General features: G+C 44.3%; 1 long non-coding RNA gene across 1 annotated transcript; it reads left to right on the top strand.

The window, feature by feature from the left end:
* The first annotated feature begins 1,870 nt into the window (after nt 1-1,870).
* Nucleotides 1,871-21,690, top strand: LOC121570646. Its single transcript, XR_006001497.2, has 3 exons — nt 1,871-1,976; nt 4,224-4,354; nt 21,075-21,690. It is a non-coding gene; the product is annotated as an uncharacterized LOC121570646 (long non-coding RNA).
* The last annotated feature ends 680 nt before the right edge of the window (nt 21,691-22,370 follow it).

Genomic DNA, 22,370 nt, shown 5'->3' with positions numbered 1-22,370 from the left:
CAGAGAATGCTGATGAGACTACAGAGATACAGTCTACAAACCAGGAGAAGAGATGCACATCGCTGATGCACTGAGCCGAGCATACCTGAAGGAACAGAGAGAGAAATTGCTGGAAGGTGAGCTGGATGTAAACTACATCGCTCATTTAACTTCCTGTTTTCAGAAGACAAATTGCAGCAAATCAAAACATCAACAGCAGAAGATAAAGAGTTAAGACTGGTCACAGAAACAGTTAAAAAAGGATGGCCAGACGCGAGAGTCAACGCTGCAAAGAAATTACAGCACTGCTAGACCTTCAGAGATGACTTGACATACTCAGATGGACGGCTGTTCAAAAGTTCAAAACGTGTCGTTCCTCAGAAAATTGAGAGAATAAATTATGGAAAAAAAATCCATGAGGCACACATGGGAATCGTAAAATGGAAGGAACGAGCTAGGGATGTTCTGTTCTAGCCAGGCATGGCTAAACAGATTTGAAGATGTTGTAACAAAATGTGCAGTCTGCAACACACACAAAAACAACAACCAAAGAGAGCCGCTCATGTCTCATCCAATCACAGAGAGAGCTTGGGCCAAAATTGGAGCGGAACTCTTCCATTACAACGACACAGAATATCTACTATGTGTGGATTACTGCTCAAAATACCCAGAAATCTCAGAGCTCAGTGGGACAACAAGTAAACACATCATTACAGTACTAAAGTCGATCTTCGCAAAGGCATGGGGGTGCCCGACGTTTTGTGCTCCGACAATGGAAGACAGTTGTTGAGTCAAGAAAATGTCAGAGTTCTCCACCAGCTGGGAGTTCAAGCATGTCACGTCGAGCCCTAGATTTTCACAGTCAAATGGCCAAGCTGAGAGAGCAGTTCAGACTGTGAAGAACCTGTTGAAAAAAGCACAAGACAGCAACGGAGATCCTTACATAGCTCTCCTTGAGTACATAAACACACCCCTGGATGGAGTACGACTCTCACCTGCAAAACTACTAATGGGAAGAAGGCTGAAGACAAAGATTTCGACATCAAACAGATTGTTAAAGCCAGGACTCTATCAGCATGTCAGGAGGCGTCTCACAACAGAGACAAAAACAGTACTTTGACCTTTCGGTCATGAAGGAAGGAGAATGAGTCAGATCAGATTTAGACAAGACAACACATGGCAACCAGCAACTGTACTTGGAAAAACATGACCAGCCAAGGTCACGCATAGTGCAAACACCAAACGAGAATCTACAGAAGGAACCGGACACATCTGTTAAAAACACATGAAACAACACACCCAGACAGAACACAGTCAGAAACCATAATGGACTTACCCTTATCCTGTGGAAAGAGAAGCTGAAACAAGCGTCAGCCTGGAAGAAAACGACTCCCCTGTGTGTTCTCCAGCACCAAAACAAACAGCGGAAAGCAACAATGCAAACACGGACACACCAGTGAATTCAACTCGTTATGGAAGACCTATCAGAAAGCCAAAAACGCTTACCAGTACTGAAAAGACTCTATGAATAAATACAGTGGTCAATGTCTGTCATATAGCACGTAAAGTGCTTTCATGTAAATCAATTTTAATCCCACATTGTAACACAACAAAATGTGGAAAAAAAAGTCAAGGGGTGTGAATACTTTCTGAAGGCACTGTGTGTGTGATATTAATTACATATGTTTTTTGCAGTTTTGCACAGTTCACAACGTTACAGAACGATGCAACATGATAACTACACTGGGAAGAAACTGAACTAAAAGTTCAGTTTAAATATGTTTTTGACACTTTTCTACTATGACATGGGGTAATTTTAATTTTACATTTTAAATGTTCCCAAATTCGTGACCCGGAAGTGACTCTTTAGTGTAGCTATCAATACGCTGAACTAGCTATTTTTCAATCTCAGCCACGATGTTGAAACTCACCACATCCACAGTACTCCTTGTCTTTCTGGCCTTTAAATTGGCATCATCTTTAAAGTGGTGTCATCTGTGAGTACAACTATCCTTTGTCATGATTTGAGCACGTACGTGTTGTTATTTAGTCAAGCATTTTACTTTTACAGGCGATAAATGAGTGCTATAAATGTTTCGGATTAGCCGGAGGGAAGAAGTTGGAGGGAGAGATGGCCTTGGAAGGATACTGTATGTGTTAAGATATTGTTTTCTTACGAGATAATATGCTTGTGGGAAATGTTACATTGTGTGTATACTGTCACTTTTTCTGTTAAGTGAAATGGTCGGATAGGTAGCTATTTCTGCAAGTCAATTTGATTTGGCTAGCATCTATGTTAGCGCGGGATTGGAACGTATGCAGTCATTCTATTCAGTCATATTTCTATGTTAGGGTGTGAATGGAATGTAAGCAGTCATTCTATTCAGTCATATTTCTATTCTTTATATTCATATCATGTGGATACAATAACTTGTTGTATGTAACTAATGTAAAAAGGATTTTCACATATTCATATACTGTAGTCTGGTCTCCTTCACCACCAGGTACCAGACCCGGTCTGCTAGGTGGTTGATACTGTAGTCTGGTCTCCTTCACCACCAGGTACCAGACCCGGTCTGCTAGGTGGTTGCTACTGCAGTCTGGTCTCCTTCACCACCAGGTACCAGACCCGGTCTGCTAGGTGGTTGATACTGCAGTCTGGTCTCCTTCACCACCAGGTACCAGACCCGGTCTTCTAGGTGGTTGATACTGCAGTCTGGTCTCCTTCACCACCAGGTACCAGACCCGGTCTGCTAGGTGGTTGCTACTGCAGTCTGGTCTCCTTCACCACCAGGTACCAGACCCGGTCTGCTAGGTGGTTGATACTGTAGTCTGGTCTCCTTCACCACCAGGTACCAGACCCGGTCTGCTAGGTGGTTGCTACTGTAGTCTGGTCTCCTTCACCACCAGGTACCAGACCCGGTCTGCTAGGTGGTTGCTACTGTAGTCTGGTCTCCTTCACCACCAGGTACCAGACCCGGTCTGCTAGGTGGTTGCAACTGTAGTCTGGTCTCCATCACCACCAGGTACCAGACCCGGTCTGCTAGGTGGTTGATACTGTAGTCTGGTCTCCACCACCACCAGTTACCAGACCCGGTCTGCTAGGTGGTTGCAACTGTAGTCTGGTCTCCATCACCACCAGGTACCAGACCCGGTCTGCTAGGTGGTTGCTACTGTAGTCTGTTCTCCTTCTCCACCACCAGGTACCAGACCCGGTCTGCTAGGTGGTTGCAACTGTAGTCTGGTCTCCTTCACCACCAGGTACCAGACCCGGTCTGCTAGGTGGTTGCAACTGTAGTCTGGTCTCCATCACCACCAGGTACCAGACCCGGTCTGCTAGGTGGTTGATACTGTAGTCTGGTCTCCACCACCAGGTACCAGACCCGGTCTGCTAGGTGGTTGCAACTGTAGTCTGGTCTCCTTCACCACCAGGTACCAGACCCGGTCTGCTAGGTGGTTGCAACTGTAGTCTGGTCTCCATCACCACCAGGTACCAGACCCGGTCTGCTAGGTGGTTGCTACTGTAGTCTGTTCTCCTTCTCCACCACCAGGTACCAGACCCGGTCTGCTAGGTGGTTGCTACTGTAGCCTGGTCTCCTTCTCCACCACCAGTTACCAGACCCGGTCTGCTAGGTGGTTGCAACTGTAGTCTGGTCTCCTTCACCACCAGGTACCAGACCCGGTCTGCTAGGTGGTTGCTTCTTAAAGTCCCCAGGACATTTACAGTATTAGGCAAGACAGCCTTCTCCTCTTGTGCACCAGAGGCCTGGAACAGGCTGCAATATTCATCTAGATATGTTAGTGCCACTGAATGAATTTAAAATGTTTGATGGGAGACTCTGTTACAGGGGAGTGTAAATGCTTTTTTTTTTAGGCTGGATCATGTTGTTGTATTGTATTGCCCCACGGGGGGCCAGTATGAAAAAAATATATATTTAAAAAATGTATGCACTCACTAACTGTAAGTCGCTCTGAATAAGAGCGTCTGCTAAATGACTGAAATGTAAAATGTATGTTTTAATTCTGTAATGTATTGATTGTTGCTGCCTTCTTGGCCAGGTCTCCCTTGAAAAAGAGACTCGATGGGCTTTTCCTGGTTAAATAAAGGTTAAATAAAATAATTTAAAAAATGTAGGTGTTATGAAATGACAGAGTTGGAACTAGGTCGTACTGTTGCACATTCCACCATAAGATGGCTTGCTCACACCTTTTTTTGGCACGTGGGTATTTTTGTGTGTTTCTAGGTTAAGAATTCCGGGAAGTGGTGTGGTTCCACATTCCCTCCGTAGTGGGGTGGTTCCACATTCCCTCCGTAGTCGCACTCCAATGTTGACAGCGATGCTCCTGCGAGTAAACCTTGAAACTCCAAACAAGGGTAAGTGGAACATGCTTATTGGTGCTTGACCAGATTGAGGTCTGAATTTAAAGGTACAAAATGGTAAAGTGACAGAATGGTTTGGGACGGAGACGTGAAAGGACCTCAGGCAACACTGGAGCTGGAAAAACGGGGCCGAGCTACCACCGAGTTTCGATAAGCGCATCAGACAGATCAACGGCGTAATCCGGACTGGATCACAAAGTAAAAGAGGAGGTGAAACATTTGAAATGCTTCTGTTGAAGGACCAATACTGCTGGCTTTTAAAGTTGCTTATACTGGACTGTTGAAGGACCAATACTGCTGGCTTTTAAAGTTGCAATATGCAGAAATCTCTCCGCCATTTCATGGTTGCAAAAATTCTAATAGTTCGCCTAATTTCAGTTTTTGTAATAAAAAAATTCAATGTATAGTGTAGAGCCCAAAAACTCAACTCTGGACCTCGAAGCCAGTTCCCCTCTAATCAGGCACTGATTTAGACCTTGGACACCAGGTGGGTGTAATTAACTATCAGGTAGAACAGAAAAGCATCAGGCTCTGGACCTCGTAGGGTCAGAGTTGAATTCCCTTGATGTAGAGAATCATTGTACCGTATAAACCGCTGTGAGATATCTTTCCCATAACTAAAATATTACATTTTCATATTTTTGAAGCTGGTGTACCGAAAGTAAAAGACACAAAAACAAAACTTAAGAACGGGAAGCATGGAAATAGCTCACATAGAACATCTACCACTTCTTAGACTTGCTTTCAATGAGAATGACAGATCTATAACTCACATTTCTATGTGAATTTGGTTGGGTCGCCCAAAAAGTTACGTATTGCAGCTTTAATCTCACTCCTTCTTAAGGTACTCATATTTTTTAAAGAATGGACAAGTATTTTTCAACGGATGGACAACTGCTTTTAAAGTATTGACAATTGATGTTGAATATTGGATTATTACTGGAGGGAGGAGATTGATCTGTGCTCTACTGTTCCACCCTAACCCCTTTAGTGAGATCTATCCCACCCTAATCCTTTAGTGGGATCTATCCCACCCTAACCCCTTTAGAGGGATCTATTCCACCCTAACCCCTTTAGTGGGATCTATTCCACCCTAACCCCTTTAGTGGGATCTATCCCACCCTAACCCCTTTAGTGGGATCTATTCCACCCTAACCCCTTTAGTGGGATCTATTCCACCCTAAGCCTTTAGTGGGATCTATTCCACCCTAACCCCTTTAGTGGGATCTATTCCACCCTAACCCCTTTAGTGGGATCTATTCCACCCTAACCCCTTTAGTGGGATCTATTCCACCCTAACCCCTTTAGAGGGATCTATTCCACCCTAAGCCTTTAGTGGGATCTATTCCACCCTAAGCCTTTAGTGGGATCTATTCCACCCTAAGCCTTTAGTGGGATCTATTCCACCCTAACCCCTTTAGTGGGATCTATTCCACCCTAAGCCCTTTAGTGGGATATATTCCACCCTAACCCCTTTAGTGGGATCTATTCCACCCTAACCCCTTTAGTGGGATCTATTCCACCCTAACCCCTTTAGTGGGATCTATTCCACCCTAACCCCTTTAGTGGGATCTATTCCACCCTAACCCCTTTAGTGGGATCTATTCCACCCTGACCCCTTTAGTGGGATCTATTCCACCCTGACCCCTTTAGTGGGATCTATTCCACCCTAACCCCTTTAGTGGGATCTATTCCACCCTAACCCTTTTAGTGGGATCTATTCCACCCTAACCCCTTTAGTGGGATCTATTCCACCCTAACCCCTTTAGTGGGATCTATCCCACCCTGACCCCTTTAATGGGATCTATTCCACCCTAACCCCTTTAGTGGGATCTATTCCACCCTAAGCCTTTAGTGGGATCTATTCCACCCTAACCCCTTTAGTGGGATCTAGTCCACCCTAACCCCTTTAGTGGGATCTATTCCACCCTAACCCCTTTAGTGGGATCTATTCCACCCTAACCCCTTTAGTGGGATCTATTCCACCCTAAACCCTTTAGTGGGATCTAATCCACCCTAAGCCTTTAGTGGGATCTAGTCCACCCTAACCCCTTTAGTGGGATCTATTCCACCCTAACCCCTTTAGTGGGATCTATTCCACCCTAACCCCTTTAGTGGGATCTATCCCACCCTAACCCCTTTAGTGGGATCTATTCCACCCTAAGCCTTTAGTGGGATCTATTCCACCCTAACCCCTTTAGTGGGATCTAGTCCACCCTAACCCCTTTAGTGGGATCTATTCCACCCTAACCCCTTTAGTGGGATCTATTCCACCCTAAGCCCTTTAGTGGGATCTATCCCACCCTAACCCCTTTAGTGGGATCTATTCCACCCTAACCCCTTTAGTGGGATCTAGTCCACCCTAAGCCTTTAGTGGGATCTATTCCACCCTAACCCCTTTAGTGGGATCTATCACCTAACTAGTGGGACTATTCCACCCTAACCCCTTTAGTGGGATCTATCCCACCCTAACCCCTTTAGTGGGATCTATCCCACCCTAACCCCTTTAGTGGGATCTATCCCACCCTAACCCCTTTAGTGGGATCTATTCCACCCTAACCGCTTTAGTGGGATCTATCCCACCCTAAATAACTTATCAGTGGTCAGAGCACCTTACCGATCACTGCACCTGTACACAGCCCATCTGAAATTAGCCCACCCAACTACCTCATCCCTATATTGTTATTTATTTTGCTCTTTTGCACCCTAGTATCTCTATTTGCACATAATCTCTTGCACATCTAGCATTCCAGTGTTAATACTAATTGTAATTATTTTGCACTATAGCCTATTTATTGCCTTACCTCCATAACTTGCTACATTTGCACACACTGTATATATATTTTCTGTTGTATTTCTGACTTTGTTTTTTACCCCATATGTAACTCTGTGTTGTTTTTATCGCACTGCTTTGCTTTATCTTGGCCAGGTCGCAGTTGTAAATGAGAACTTGTTCTCAACTGGCTTACCTGGTTAAATAAAGGTTAAATAAAAAATAAAAAATAAAAATAACCCCTTTAGTGGGATCTATTCCACCCTAAGCCTTTAGTGGGATCTATTCCACCCTTTAGTGGGATCTATTCCACCCTAAGCCTTTAGTGGGATCTATTCCACCCTAACCCCTTTAGTGGGATCTATTCCACCCTAATCCTTTAGTGGGATCTATTCCACCCTAAGCCTTTAGTGGGATCTATTCCACCCTAAGCCTTTAGTGGGATCTATTCCACCCTAACCCCTTTAGTGGGATCTATTCCACCCTAAGCCTTTAGTGGGATCTATTCCACCCTAACCCCTTTAGTGGGATCTATTCCACCCTAAGCCTTTAGTGGGATCTATTCCACCCTAACCCCTTAGTGGGTGGCCTACATAATTTTTGATACATTTCCAATCTAGCTATACCTATATTTTAATAAATGTTCATCCTATTTGCTGTGTTTCATGGTTACTGTGGTTCCCAACTGGTCACTAGAACTCAACCCTTTTACAGTTACAAGTCCTGGTGCTGGTGCTCCAAAGCTCCAGCAGGTGACGCGGTCTGGTTTTCAGGACATGTGAACACATGTATATAACCTCAGTAGCAGTTGTACTAATAGTTCTAGCTAGTTCTTTCTGTGTCTGTCGTTGCCACAAAGACTCATGTCTCATTGAAAATGCATTGCTAGTAGCGTCAAAGCACTCAGAAAATACTGCAAAGCCAGTCTGCCTGCAGCTAAGGCCCAGAGGCAGCTTGTGATCATGCATTTAGATTCCATGTTCAGCAGTCTCTTCAGTAGTTCAACAGCAGATGGAACATAACATAACGTCCCTGAGTGTGTGTGTGTTTATGAGTGTCTAGTGTGTGTGCGTGTGTCTGTCTTGGCGCCGCTGCTCCAGCACACACACACACACACACACACACAGCTCCCTGTAATGTAAACCAGAGGACAGGGCTGTGGTTGTGGAATGACGTTTGGCAAACGGCTACTCAGACAGAGACATGTCTCCGTCTCATCTCTAACTCCACGTTGGGATTTACACTCTAGACCCGGGGCCCCAGTTTCATTCAGCCACGGGACAATTATTTTCTTGAGCGGATGGTCAGGGGACCGGAACATAATTAGAAATAATATGTACACTGCAAATTGGCATCAAGAAGACCAAACAGATGTACTATTTGACAAAAACATAATAATTTCAAACCTTGATTACATTGAGATATGCCTCACTATTTATCTGTGGGAATACCTGGGAACAGAGTAAACTAAAATCACTTGGAGCTGATTTCCCGGGGATTTTACTCTATTTTATGTCCAACAACAACGGCAATTATATGAATTTAAAAAAGTGATTTTTTTTTTTTTTTTTTTCTCCATCAGAAATCACACTTCCTTTTGAAGAACCCTGCTCTTGACTTCCAGGTAGGGCCCAGCACACAGAAGGGGGGTTATTGGTGTCTGTGTGTGTTTGTGTGTCTCTCTGTGTGTGTCTATGTGTCTCTCTGTGTGTGTCTGTGTGTCTCTCTGTGTGTGTCTGTGTGTCTCTCTGTGTGTGTCTGTGTGTTTCTCTGTGTGTGTCTGTGTGTTTCTCTGTGTTTGTCTGTGTGTCTCTCTGTGTGTGTCTGTGTGTCTCTCTGTGTTTGTCTGTGTGTCTCTCTGTGTGTGTCTGTGTGTCTCTCTCTCTCTTGTGTATTTAGGAAACTGACAGGCTCAAACTATCAGAAGTCTAGTCACACATCAAAGAGTCTGACTGCCTAATGATCTGATAGACTGCTAGTGAGTCTGACTGCCTAATGATCTGATAGACTGCTAGTGAGTCTGACTGCCTAATGATCTGATAGACTGCTAGTGAGTCTGACTTCCTAATGATCTGATAGACTGCTAGTGAGTCTGACTGCCTAATGATCTGATAGACTGCTACACTGAAGAAGAAAAAAAATATATATGTGAAAAATAATTTTTGTTATTTTACAGACTGTTCCTTCAAATAAATGTCAGAAAATACTGTATAAACACAGTGACTGTCCGTTAGTAGACAGAGCTGATATCTGGATAAATATGTTTAACTTTTTGTCTTATTTTTACAGACATTCCCTGTAAAACTTGGGACCAATAATCTGATAGTTATCCCCTCAGGAAGAATGGGACCGGTAATCTGATAGTTATCCCCTCAGGAAGAATGGGACCGGTAATCTGATAGTTATCCCCTCAGGAAGAATGGGACCGGTAATCTGATAGTTATCCCCTCAGGAAGAATGGGACCAATAATCTGATAGTTATCCCCTCAGGAAGAATGAGACCAATAATCTGATAGTTATCCCCTCAGGAAGAATGAGACCAGTAATCTGATAGTTATCCCCTCAGGAAGAATGAGACCAATAATCTGATAGTTATCCCCTCAGGAAGAATGAGACCAATAATCTGATAGTTATCCCCTCAGGAAAAAGGGACCAATAATCTGATAGTTATCCCCTTAGGAAGAATGGGACCGGTAATCTGATAGTTATCCCCTCAGGAAGAATGGGACCAGTAATCTGATAGTTATCCCCTCAGGAAGAATGGGACCAATAATCTGATAGTTATCCCCTCAGGAAGAATGAGACCAATAATCTGATAGTTATCCCCTCAGGAAGAATGAGACCAATAATCTGATAGTTATCCCCTCAGGAAGAATGGGACCAGTAATCTGATAGTTATCCCCTCAGGAAAAATGGGACCGGTAATCTGATAGTTATCCCCTCAGGAAGAATGGGACCGGTAATCTGATAGTTATCCCCTCAGGAAGAATGGGACTGGTAATCTGATAGTTATCCCCTCAGGAAGAATGGGACCGGTAATCTGATAGTTATCCCCTCAGGAAGAATGGGACCGGTAATCTGATAGTTATCCCCTCAGGATGAATGGGACCAATAATCTGATAGTTATCCCCTCAGGAAGAAAGGGACCAATAATCTGATAGTTATCCCCTCAGGAAGAATGAGACCAATAATCTGATAGTTATCACCTCAGGAAGAATGAGACCAATAATCTGATAGTTATCCCCTCAGGAAAAAGGGACCAATAATCTGATAGTTATCCCCTTAGGAAGAATGGGACCGGTAATCTGATAGTTATCCCCTCAGGAAGAATGGGACCAATAATCTGATAGTTATCCCCTCAGGAAGAATGAGACCAATAATCTGATAGTTATCCCCTCAGGAAGAATGAGACCAATAATTTGATAGTTATCCCCTCAGGAAGAATGAGACCAATAATTTGATAGTTATCCCCTCAGGAAGAATGAGACCAATAATCTGATAGTTATCCCCTCAGGAAGAATGAGACCAATAATCTGATAGTTATCCCCTCAGGAAGAAAGGGACCAATAATCTGATAGTTATCCCCTCAGGAAGAATGGGACCGGTAATCTGATAGTTATCCCCTCAGGAATAGGTAGGGAGGGATGTCTTTTCTGTATGTCGAGATTGTCATAGTCTATTTATTGTGGTGTTGAAAATGCAAACCATGATATTGAAGTGCCCAAAGTCAGTATGCTTTGTTTATTGGTTGTGTGGTGCATTGGCACAGTAACCTGTTGGTGGAAAATGTGTTGCATATAATTTATATAATTATAAATATGGCATCAAAATGTTGAAAATCAGATTTCCCCCTAGGTGATCATTGTCTGCAGCCGGCTCTGATTGTAGTGTAATGAAACAGGTAGGGAGAGTGAGCTCGTCTGTGGTGGTCGGTGAACCGTCAACCTTCTGGCCCGTAGGCCTGCGTGGCATCGAATGAGCCACAAAAGCATGCTGAAGTGGCAAAGTCGATATCCATGTTTATAAACACAGGGTCTCTACAATTATTGTTATTTGTGGTTGTAAACATTATTTTTGAGTTAATTCTATGAGGGGGAACCCCCCCCAGTAAATGTAAATCTCTCCCTAATGGAAACTATTATTTTAAAGAAATGTTTAAGTGGTTTCTTCTGAAAAATGACAAACAATACACAGTACAACAAATAAATGCAATATTATAAACAGTTCATGTCGCAGCCCGTCTGGTGTTCAACCTTCCCAAGTTCTCTCACGTCACCCCGCTCCTCCGCACACTCCACTGGCTTCCAGTTGAAGCTCGCATCTGCTACAAGACCATGGTGCTTGCCTATGGAGCTGTGAGGGGAACGGCACCTCCGTACCTTCAGGCTCTGATCAGTCCCTACACCCAAACGAGGGCACTGCGTTCATCCACCTCTGGCCTGCTGGCTCCCCTACCTCTGCGGAAGCATAGTTCCCGCTCAGCCCAGTCAAAACTGTTCGCTGCCCTGGCACCCCAATGGTGGAACAAGCTCCCTCACGACGCCAGGACAGCGGAGTCACTCACCACCTTCTGGAGACATTTGAAACCCCACCTCTTTAAGGAATACCTGGGATAGGATAAAGTAATCCTTCTACCCCCCTTACTCCAACCCACCCCCCCCCCCCCCCACATTAAAAAAATAAATAAAATACATTGTAAAGTGGTTATCCCACTGGCTATAAGGTGAATGCACCTATTTGTAAGTCGCTCTGGATAAGAGCGTCTGCTAAATGACGTAAATGTAAATGTAAATGTAATGTACCAAAGCAATGTGTAGACCTATGTAAAATAATACATCCATGACAAGTTGATGTTGTCTTTATCGGTGAATGAGAGAACAAGTTAATGAAAGTCTTTTTCAAATTCATAGTGGTGAGCGATTCATGCTTTTTGTGGTCGGTTTAGATTTGATAATTTAAAACATGAAATGCACTTTGTGAGTTGAATGCTGTAACATCTGTCCTCCCATCTCTACCGGTCTTTTCCAGCCAGCTGTGTGTGTCTGTAGAGTTGGTTCTACAAGAACACCCCGCCTGTGGAGCGAACCAACTCTACAAGAACACCCCCGCCTGTGGAGCGAACCAACTCTACAGACACTAGAACAAAAATGACCAGAAAATAAAGTGTCTGTCTATGAACAGAACATACGTTTCACAGATAGGAACTAAAGTGTCTGTCTATGAACAGAACATACGTTTCACAGATAGGAACTAAAGTGTCTGTCTATGAACAGAACATACGTTTCACAGATAGGAACTAAAGTGTCTGTCTATGAACAGAACATACGTTTCACAGATAGGAACTAAAGTGTCTGTCTATGAACAGAACATACGTTTCACAGATAGGAACTAAAGTGTCTGTCTATGAACAGAACATACGTTTCACAGATAGGAAATAAAGTGTCTGTCTATGAACAGAACATACGTTTCACAGATAGGAACTAAAGCACAACAGTTTAACAGGATGAGAGGGAATGTGCTTCACACCAAAACCACATATCAGTCCAATGACAGCATGAAATAATATCATAACAAATTCACCACAAAACTGCTGTTAAGAGGACGAGGGGTTGTCTCAAATAAAACCTGAGTTTGGAGACTCGGTAGAAGTGCATTATCTCACAATGCACAAAATATATATATATATATATATATATATATATATATATATTATATATAGTTGAAGTCGGAAGTTTACATACACTTAGGTTGGAGTCTTTAAAACTCGATTTTACAACCACTCCACAAATGTCTTGTTAACAAACTATAGTTTTGGCAAGTCGGTTAGGACATCTACTTTGTGCATGACAGTAATTTTTCCAACAATTGTTTACAGACAGATTATTTCACTTATAATTCACTGTATCACAATTCCAGTGGGTCAGAAGTTTACATACACTAAGTTGACTGTGCCTTTAAACAGCTTGGAAAATTCCAGAAAATGATGTCATGGCTTTAGAAGCTTCTGATAGGCTAACTGACATCATTTGAGTCAATTGAAAGTATACCTGTGGATGTATTTCAAGGCCTACCTTCAAACTCAGTGCCTCTTTGCTTGACATCATGGGAAAATCCAAAGAAATCAGCCAAGACCTCAGAAAAAAAATAGTAGACCTCCACAAGTCTGGTTCATCCTTGGGAGCAATTTCCAAACACCTGAAGGTACCACGTTCATTTCTTTAGTCATTTAGCAGACGCTCTTTTCCAGAGCGACTTACAGTTAGTGAGTGCATACATTATTTTTTATACTTGCCCCTCTTGGGAATCGAACCCACAACCCTGGCGTTGCAAACGCCATGCTCTACCAATTGAGCTACATCCCTGTCGGCCATGCCTTCCCCTATCCTGGGCCAATTGTGCACCGCCCCATGGGTCTCCCGGTCGCGGCCGGCTACGACAGAGCCTGGATTCAAACCAGGATCTCTAGTGGCACAGCTAGCACTGCGATGCAGTGCCTTAGACCACTGCGCCACTATTGTACAAACAATAGTACGCAAGTATAAACACCATGGGACCACGCAGCCGTTAAAACGCTCAGGAAGGAGACGCGTTCTGTCTCCTAGAGATGAACGTACTTTGGTGCGAAAAGTGCAAATCAATCCCAGAACAACAACAAAGGACCTTGTGAAGATGCTGGAGGAAACAGGTACAAAACTATCTATATCCACAGTAAAACAAGTCCTATATCGACATATCCTGAAAGGCCGCTCAGCAAAGAAGAAGCCACTGCTTCAGGGTTATTCCACCAAATATTGATTTCTGAACTCTTCCTAAGTTAAAACATTACTATTGTGTTGTTTAAAAATGAACGTGAACTTATTTTCTTTGCATTATTCGAGGTCTAACAACACTGCATCTTTTTTGTTATTTTGACCAGTTGTCATTTTCTGCAAATAAATGCTCTAAATGACAATATTTTTATTGGGAATTTGGGAGAAATGTTGTCAGTAGATTATAGAATAAACTAAAAATGTTATTTTTTCCCAAACACATACCTATAAATAGTAAAACCAGAGAAACTGATAATTTTGCAGCGGTCTCTTAATTTTCTCCACAGCTGTGTGTGTATATATACAATACCAGTCAAAAGTTTGGACACTCTTACTCATTCAAGCCTTTTTCTGTATTTTTAAAATGTTTACATTGAAAAATAATAGTGAAGACATCAAAACTATGAAATAACACATATGGAATCATGTAGTGACCAAAAAAAGTGTTAAACAAATCAAAATATATTTTATATTTGAGATATAGCCACCCTTTGCCTTGATGACGGATTTGCACACTCTTGGCATTCTCTCAACCAGCTTCACCTGGAATGCTTTTCCAACAGTCTTGAAGGAGTTCCCACATATGCTGAGCACTTGGCTGCTTTTCCTTCACCCTGCATTCCGACTCATCCCAAACCATCTCATTTATATTTGAAGAATCTCAAATATAAAATATATTGTTTAACACTTTTTTGGTTGCTACATGATTCCATATGTGTTATTTCATAGTTTTGATGTCTTCACTATTATTCTACAATGTAGAAAATAGTAAAAATAAAGAAAAACCCTGAAATGAGTAGGTGTGTCCAAACTTTTGACTGGTACTATACAGTGGGGGAAAAAAGTATTTAGTCAGCCACCAATTGTGCAAGTTCTCCCACTTAAAAAGATGAGAGAGGCCTGTAATTTTCATCATAGGTACACGTCAACTATGACAGACAAAATCAGGAAAAAAAATCCAGAAAATCACATTGTAGGATTTTTTATGAATTTATTTGCAAATTATGGTGGAAAATAAGTATTTGGTCAATAACAAAAGTTTCTCAATACTTTGTTATATACCCTTTGTTGGCAATGACACAGGTCAAACGTTTTCTGTAAGTCTTCACAAGGTTTTCACACACTGTTGCTGGTATTTTGGCCCATTCCTCTGTGCAGATCTCCTCTAGAGCAGTGATGTTTTGGGGCTGTGGCTGGGCAACACTGACTTTCAACTCCCTCCAAAGATTTTCTATGGGGTTGAGATCTGGAGACTGGCTAGGCCACTCCAGGACCTTGAAATGCTTCTTACGAAGCCACTCCTTCGTTGCCCGGGCGGTGTGTTTGGGATCATTGTCATGCTGAAAGACCCAGCCACGTTTCATCTTCAATGCCCTTGCTGATGGAAGGAGGTTTTCACTCAAAATCTCACGATATATGGCCCCATTCATTGTTTTCTTTACACGGATCAGTCGTCCTGGTCCCTTTGCAGAAAAACAGCCCCAAAGCATGATGTTTCCACCCCCATGCTTCACAGTAGGTATTGTGTTCTTTGGATGCAACTCAGCATTCTTTGTCCTCCAAACACGACGAGTTGAGTTTTTACCAAAAAGTTATATTTTGGTTTCATCTGACCATATGACATTCTCCCAATCCTCTTCTGGATCATCCAAATGCACTCTAGCAAACTTCAGACGGGCCTGGACATGTACTGTCTTAAGCAGGGGGACACGTCTAGCACTGCAGGATTTGAGTCCCTGGTGGCGTAGTGTGTTACTGATGGTAGGCTTTGTTACTTTGGTCCCAGCTCTCTGCAGGTCATTCACTAGGTCCCCCGTGTGGTTCTGGGATTTTTGCTCACCGTTCTTGTGATCATTTTGACCCCACGGGGTGAGATCTTGCGTGGAGCCCCAGATCCACACGTGAGCTGTGAGCTGTGGTCGGGAGAGGTTGTGTTTTCTCTAGCAGGAGGTAAGCTTGGCTTCTTATATGGTGTTGAGTAAAGCTTAAAGCATGTATTTAGATCGTAGGTAGGTAGTTGTAGTTAGGTATTGTAGGTAGTTTATTTAGGTAGTTATTTAGGTAGTTATTGTAGGTTTCCGTAGGTAATTATTGTAGGTAAGTATTGTTTACGGCGGAGCCCGGCGAAGCACGAGGCTAGCTAGCTAGCGGGTAGCTACTGGTAACGTTTAGCAACGGTGGAGAGTTGTTTCCAATGTTAATGTGCTAGCTAGCCAACGTTTAATTTTTGCTGCGTTATGAAAGGAACTAGACACGGACACGAATTATCTGTTTAGTGTGTTAACACACTATTGGTAGTTTGTTGTAACCAAGTATTGGTGCTAAACTGTGTGTTATTGGATGCTAGCATGCTAGTTAGCTATGGCGTCATAGTTAGGCATCGTGGGCTGTTGTGGGTAGTTACTGTAGGTTGGCATTGTTTTTCGGCGGTGCCGGGTGTAGCACGGCTAGCTAGCTAGCCGTTCTTCAAACAAAGTCAACACAGTAGCCATTGCTAGCTAGCCAACACGACCAGCTAACTGTACTGTAGTAGCTAAATACAATATACTTGTGCTAACTAGCCAACGTTTAATTATTGCTGCGTTATGAAAGGAACTAGACACGGACACGAATGATCTGTTTAGTGTGTTAACACACTATTGGTAGTTTGTTGTAACCAAGTATTGGTGCTAAACTGTGTGTTATTGGATGCTAGCATGCTAGTTAGCTATGGTGTCATAGGTAGGCATCGTGGGCTGTTGTGGGTAGTTACTGTAGGTTGGCATTGTCTTCGGCGGTGCCGGTGTAGCACGAAGCTAGCTAGCTAGCCGCTTTTTCGAACAGCGTCAACACAGTAGCCATTGTGTGCTGTACTGTGGCAGCTAAATACAATATATTTGTGCTAAGCTAGCCAACGTTTAATTATTGCTGCGTTATGAAAGGAACTAGACACGGACACGAATTATCTGCTTAGTGTGTTAACACACTATTGGTGGTTTGTTGTGACCAAGTGTTGGTGCTAAACTGTGTGTTATTGGATGCTAGCATGCTAGTTAGCTATGGTGTCATAGTTAGCTAGCTGAATAAAGTGGGTTGAGTCTATTCCTTTAAACATTGAACCGCTGTGGTTCACAACAATTCTGATTTCTAAAGGTGGAAGTTGGGAGAGTTTTTGTTCGGGTGGTTCAGTGAAACAATTATAGTTTCTGAGGTGGAAGTTTTGGTGAGGGAGGCCCTGCTCTCTCCTCTCCCAGATGTTTAGTTCATTTCATTCCGATCTCCTCTGCATTATTGTAGCCATTTGCTACAGCCTGTCAACTATGCCTCTGCCTATCCCTGTTCTCTCCTCTCTGCACAGGCTACACAAACGCCTCACACCGCGTGGCTGCTGCCTCTCTAACCTGGTGGTCCCTGCACGCACCCCACACCTGGAGTTCCAGGTCTCAGGCAGCCTCTGGAACTGCCGTTCTGCTGCCAACAAAGCTGACTTCATCCCCGCCTATGCTAACCTCCAGTCCCTCGACTTCCTGGCGCTGACGGAAACATGGATTACCACTGAAAACACTGCTACTCCTACTGCTCTCTCCTCGTCTGACCATGTGTTCTCGCATACCCCGAGAGCATCTGGTCAGAGGGGTGGTGGCACAGGAATCCTCATCTCTCCCAAGTGGACATTCTCAATTTTTCCCCTAACCCACCTGTCTATCTCCTCATTTGAATTCCATGCTGTCACAGTCACTAGCCCATTTAAGCTTAATATCCTTGTCATCTATCGCCCTCCAGGTTCCCTTGGAGAGTTCATCAATGAGCTTGACGCCTTGATAAGTTCCTTTCCTGAGGATGGCTCACCCCTCACAGTTTTGGGGGATTTCAACCTCCCTATGTCCACATTTGACTCATTTCTCTCTGCCTCCTTCTTTCCACTCCTCTCCTCTTTTGACCTCACCCTCTCACCGTCCCCCCTACTCACAAGGCAGGCAATACGCTTGACCTCATCTTTACTAGATGCTGCTCTTCTACTAATCTCACTGCAACTCCCCTCCATGTCTCCGACCACTACTTTGTTTCCCTTTTCTCTCGCTCTCCTCCAACACTACTCACTCTGCCCCTACACAGATGGTAATGCGCCGCCGCAACCTTCGCTCTCTCTCTCCCACTACTCTCTCCTCTTCCATCCTATCATCTCTTCCCTCTGCTCAATCCTTCTCCCTCCAATCTCCTGATTCTGCCTCCTCAACCCTCCTCTCCTCCCTTTCTGCATCCTTTGACTCTCTGTGTCCCCTATCCTCCCGGCCGGCTCGGTCCTCCCCTCCAGCTCCGTGGCTTGATGACTCATTGCGAGCTCACAGAACAGAGCTCCGGGCAGCGGAGCGGAAATGGAAGAAAACTAAACTCCCTGCCGACCTGGCATCTTTTCCTCCCTCCTCTCTACATTTTCTTCATCTGTTTCTGCTGCTAAGGCCACTTTCTACCACTCTAAATTGCAAGCATCTGCCTCTAACCCTAGGAAGCTCTTTGCCACATTTTCCTCCCTCCTGAATCCCCCTCCCTCTCTCTGTGGATGACTTCGCCAACCACTTTGAAAAGAAGGTTGACGACATCCGATCCTCGTTTGTTAAGTCTAATGACACTGCTGGTCCTACTCACACTGCCCTACCCTATGCTTTGACTTCTTTCTCCCTCTCTCTCCAGATAAAATCCTGCGACTTGTGACTGCAGGCCGCCCAACAACCTGCCCGCTTGACCCCATCCCCTCCTCTCTTCTCCAGACCATCTCCGGTGACCTTCTCCCCTACCTCACCTCGCTGATCAACTCATCCTTGACCGCTGGCCATGTCCCTTCCGTCTTCAAGAGAGCGAGAGTTGCTCCCCTTCTCAAAAAACCAACACTCGATCCCACTGATGTCAACAACTACAGACCAGTATCCCTTCTTTCTTTTCTTTCCAAAACTATTGAGCGTGCCGCCTTTAGCCAACTCTCTTGCTATCTCTCTCAGAATGACCTTCTTGATCCAAACCAGTCAGGTTTCAGGACTGGTCATTCAACTGAGACTGCTCTTCTCTGTGTCACGGAGGCTCTCCGCACTGCTAAAGCTAATCTCTCTCTCCTCTGCTCTTGTCCTTCTAGACCTGTCTGCTGCCTTTGATACTGTGAACCATCAGATCCTCCTCTCCACCCTCTCCGAGCTGGGCATCTCCGGCGCGGCTCACTCCTGGATTGCGTCCTACCTGACCGGTCGCTCCTACCAAGTGGCGTGGCGAGAAGCTGTCTCCGCACCACGTGCTCTCACCACTGGTGTCCCCCAGGGCTCAGTTCTAGGCCCTCTCCTTTTCTCCCTATACACCAAGTCACTTGGCTCTGTCATATCCTCACATGGCCTCTCCTATCATTGCTACGCTGACGATACACAACTAATCTTCTCCTTTCCCCTTCTGATAACCAGGTGGCGAATCGCATCTCTGCATGTCTGGCAGACATATCAGTATGGATGACGGATCACCACCTCAAGCTGAACCCTGGCAAGACGGAGCTGCTCTTCCTCCCGGGGAAGGACTGCCCGTTCCATGATCTCGCCATCACGGTTGACAACTCCGTTGTGTCCTCCTCCCAGAGTGCGAAGAGCCTTGGCGTGACCCTGGACAACACCCTGTCGTTCTCCGCTAACATCAAGGCGGTGACCCGCTCCTGCAGGTTCATGCTCTACAACATTTGGAGAGTACGACCCTGCCTTACACAGGAAGCGGCAAAGGTCCTAATCCAGGCACTTGTCATCTCCCGTCTGGATTACTGCAACTCGCTGTTGGCTGGCCTCCCATCCTGTGCCATTAAACCCCTACAACTCATCCAGAATGCCGCAGCCCGTCTGGTGTTCAACCTTCCCAAGTTCTCTCACGTCACCCCCCTCCTCCGCACACTCCACTGGCTTCCAGTTGAAGCTCGCATCCGTTACAAGACCATGGTGCTTGCCTATGGAGCAGTGAGGGGAACGGCACCTCTGTACCTTCGGGCTCTGATCAGTCCCTACACCCAAACGAGGGCATTGCGTTCATCCACCTCTGGCCTGCTGGCTCCCCTTCCTCTGCGGAAGCATAGTCCCGCTCAGCCCAGTCAAAACTGTTCGCTGCTCTGGCACCCCAATGGTGGAACAAGCTCCCTCACGACGCCAGGACAGTGGAGTCACTCACCACCTTCCGGAGACATTTGAAACCCCACCTCTTTAAGGAATACCTGGGATTGGATAAAGTAATCCTTCTACCCCCCCCCAAAAAAAAATTGTAAAGTGGTTATCCCACTGGCTATAGGGTGAATGCACCAATTTGTGAGTCGCTCTGGATAAGAGCGTCTGCTAAATGACGTAAATGTGCCCTTGAGCAAGGCACTTAACCCTAATTGCTCCTGTAAGTCGCTCTGGATAAGAGCGTCTGCTAAATGACTAAAATGTAAATGTAAAATGAGGGAGATTATCAGTGGTCTTGTATGTCTTCCATTTCCTAATAATTGCTCCCACAGTTGATTTCTTCAAACCAAGCTGCTTACCTATTGCAGATTCAGTCTTCCCAGCCTGGTGCAGGTCTACAATTTTGTTTCTGGTGTCCTTTGACAGCTCTTTGGTCTTGGCCATAGTGGAGTTTGGAGTGTGACTGTTTGAGGTTGTGAACAGGTGTCTTTTATACTGATAACAAGTTCAAACAGTTGCCATTAATACAGGTAACGAGTTGAGGACAGAGGAGCCTCTTAAAGAAGAAGTTACAGGTCTGTGAGGGCCAGAAATCTTGCTTGTTTGTAGGTGACCAAATACTTATTTTCCACCATAATTTGCAAAGAAATTCATTAAAAATCCTACAATGTAATTTTCTGGATTTTTTTTCTCAATTTGTCTGTCATAGTTGACGTGTACCTATGATGAATATTACAGGCCTCTCTCATCTTTTTAAGTGGGAGAACTTGCACAATTGGTGGCTGACTAAATACTTTTTTTCCCCACTGTATATATATATCCAGGAATGAATTCTACATATTGAAACCTTTTTGAAATGGAAGACTGAATGATCTAATCATGCACTCAAATCAATAAACTGAACTATTTCTGTTGCGTGTACCATTGCTCATGATTTTATTTTTATTTTTTTTGTTGTCATTTTCTATCCATAGGACTAAAGGCTGTCCCCAAGCCCTCTCAACCAGTTTCGTCAGAGCTTCGTTCAACATTGAGAGCAGGTCCCAGTTCCCCATCCAGTGAGGTGTTCACAATTCCTTGGCACAAACTACCTTCTAACCTCACTCTTGCAATGGAAGAAAATAACTGATGATCTACTGAGCAAAGAGACCAGGCCCGGAAGAGGAAGGCTGCAGAAAGTTTCTAAATCGTAGAGATACAGTATATCCAAGACAAGTGGAAGAATGTCATCGGGACGGGGTACGGTTCACTCCTTGTACAGATCGAAAACAGATTTGTAAACTCCTCGAGGCTGACCTCAGCACCAACAAAGAGGCAAGCAGGGGGTGAAGATGTGGGTGAAGATGGTGGGAGAAGGAAATCAAAATGTTCAGATCGTTATGGATGCTTTGGGTGGCGGCCTGACTCTCAGGGTAGAACAGAAGAACTGAATGAAACGAAAACGGAGCTGAAGAATGCGTACGAAAACAGCCTCCTTCCTGAGTCCTGTGTTAAAAAAGTATTGCACTATTGTGATAAAAAAACCTATTGCTTTCCAGCTCATAACAATTAAAGGCTGCGGAAAGTTGCTAAAGTGATCGTAGAGATATATCCAAGACAGAATATATATATATGTATATATATATATATATATATATATATATACACAGGATACTGTATATATAAAAACAATATAAAAAATCATAAACATCTCAAATAGATTTAAGTAATAAGGGAATCTTCCCCACAGAGTGAGATACGTGACATTTAACTAATGTTAAAATAGCTGGATCTTTGCTCAACGTGAAGGCCTAGGCCAGGGGTGGCTAACCCTGTTCCTGGAGTGCCACAGGTACAGCAGGACTATCTTCCAACTAGTCACCACACCTGACCAACTGAGATAATTGATCAGTACAGTGATTGACTAAATTTAACACACCTGGTCTTCCTCTGGCCTAGGCCAATACAGGCCATGAAACATGCTGGGAACCTTTTTATACAAAATGTGTTCTGAGAACGTTCTTGCAACATCAAGTCAATTATATAAACATTTTATAATCATCAGCACAACTCAACAGTTTTTTTTTTTTTGTGTTCTGGGAACAGAACCAATCTTGGTTTGCTGGGAGGTTGGAAGAAGAACAGAGGGAGAGGGGGAGAAACAGGGGGAGGGGGGAGAAACAGAGGGAGGGGGGAGAAACAGAGGGAGGGGGGAGAAACAGAGGGAGGGGGGAGAAACAGAGGGAGGGGGGAGAAACAGAGGGAGGGGGGAGAAACAGAGGGAGAGGGGA

This window comes from Coregonus clupeaformis, chromosome 7 (assembly GCF_020615455.1).
Source record: "Coregonus clupeaformis isolate EN_2021a chromosome 7, ASM2061545v1, whole genome shotgun sequence".
Lineage (NCBI taxonomy): Eukaryota > Metazoa > Chordata > Actinopteri > Salmoniformes > Salmonidae > Coregonus > Coregonus clupeaformis.
The sequence above is the reverse complement of the archived record's forward strand: the minus strand, read 5'-3'. Positions and strand labels throughout refer to the sequence as shown.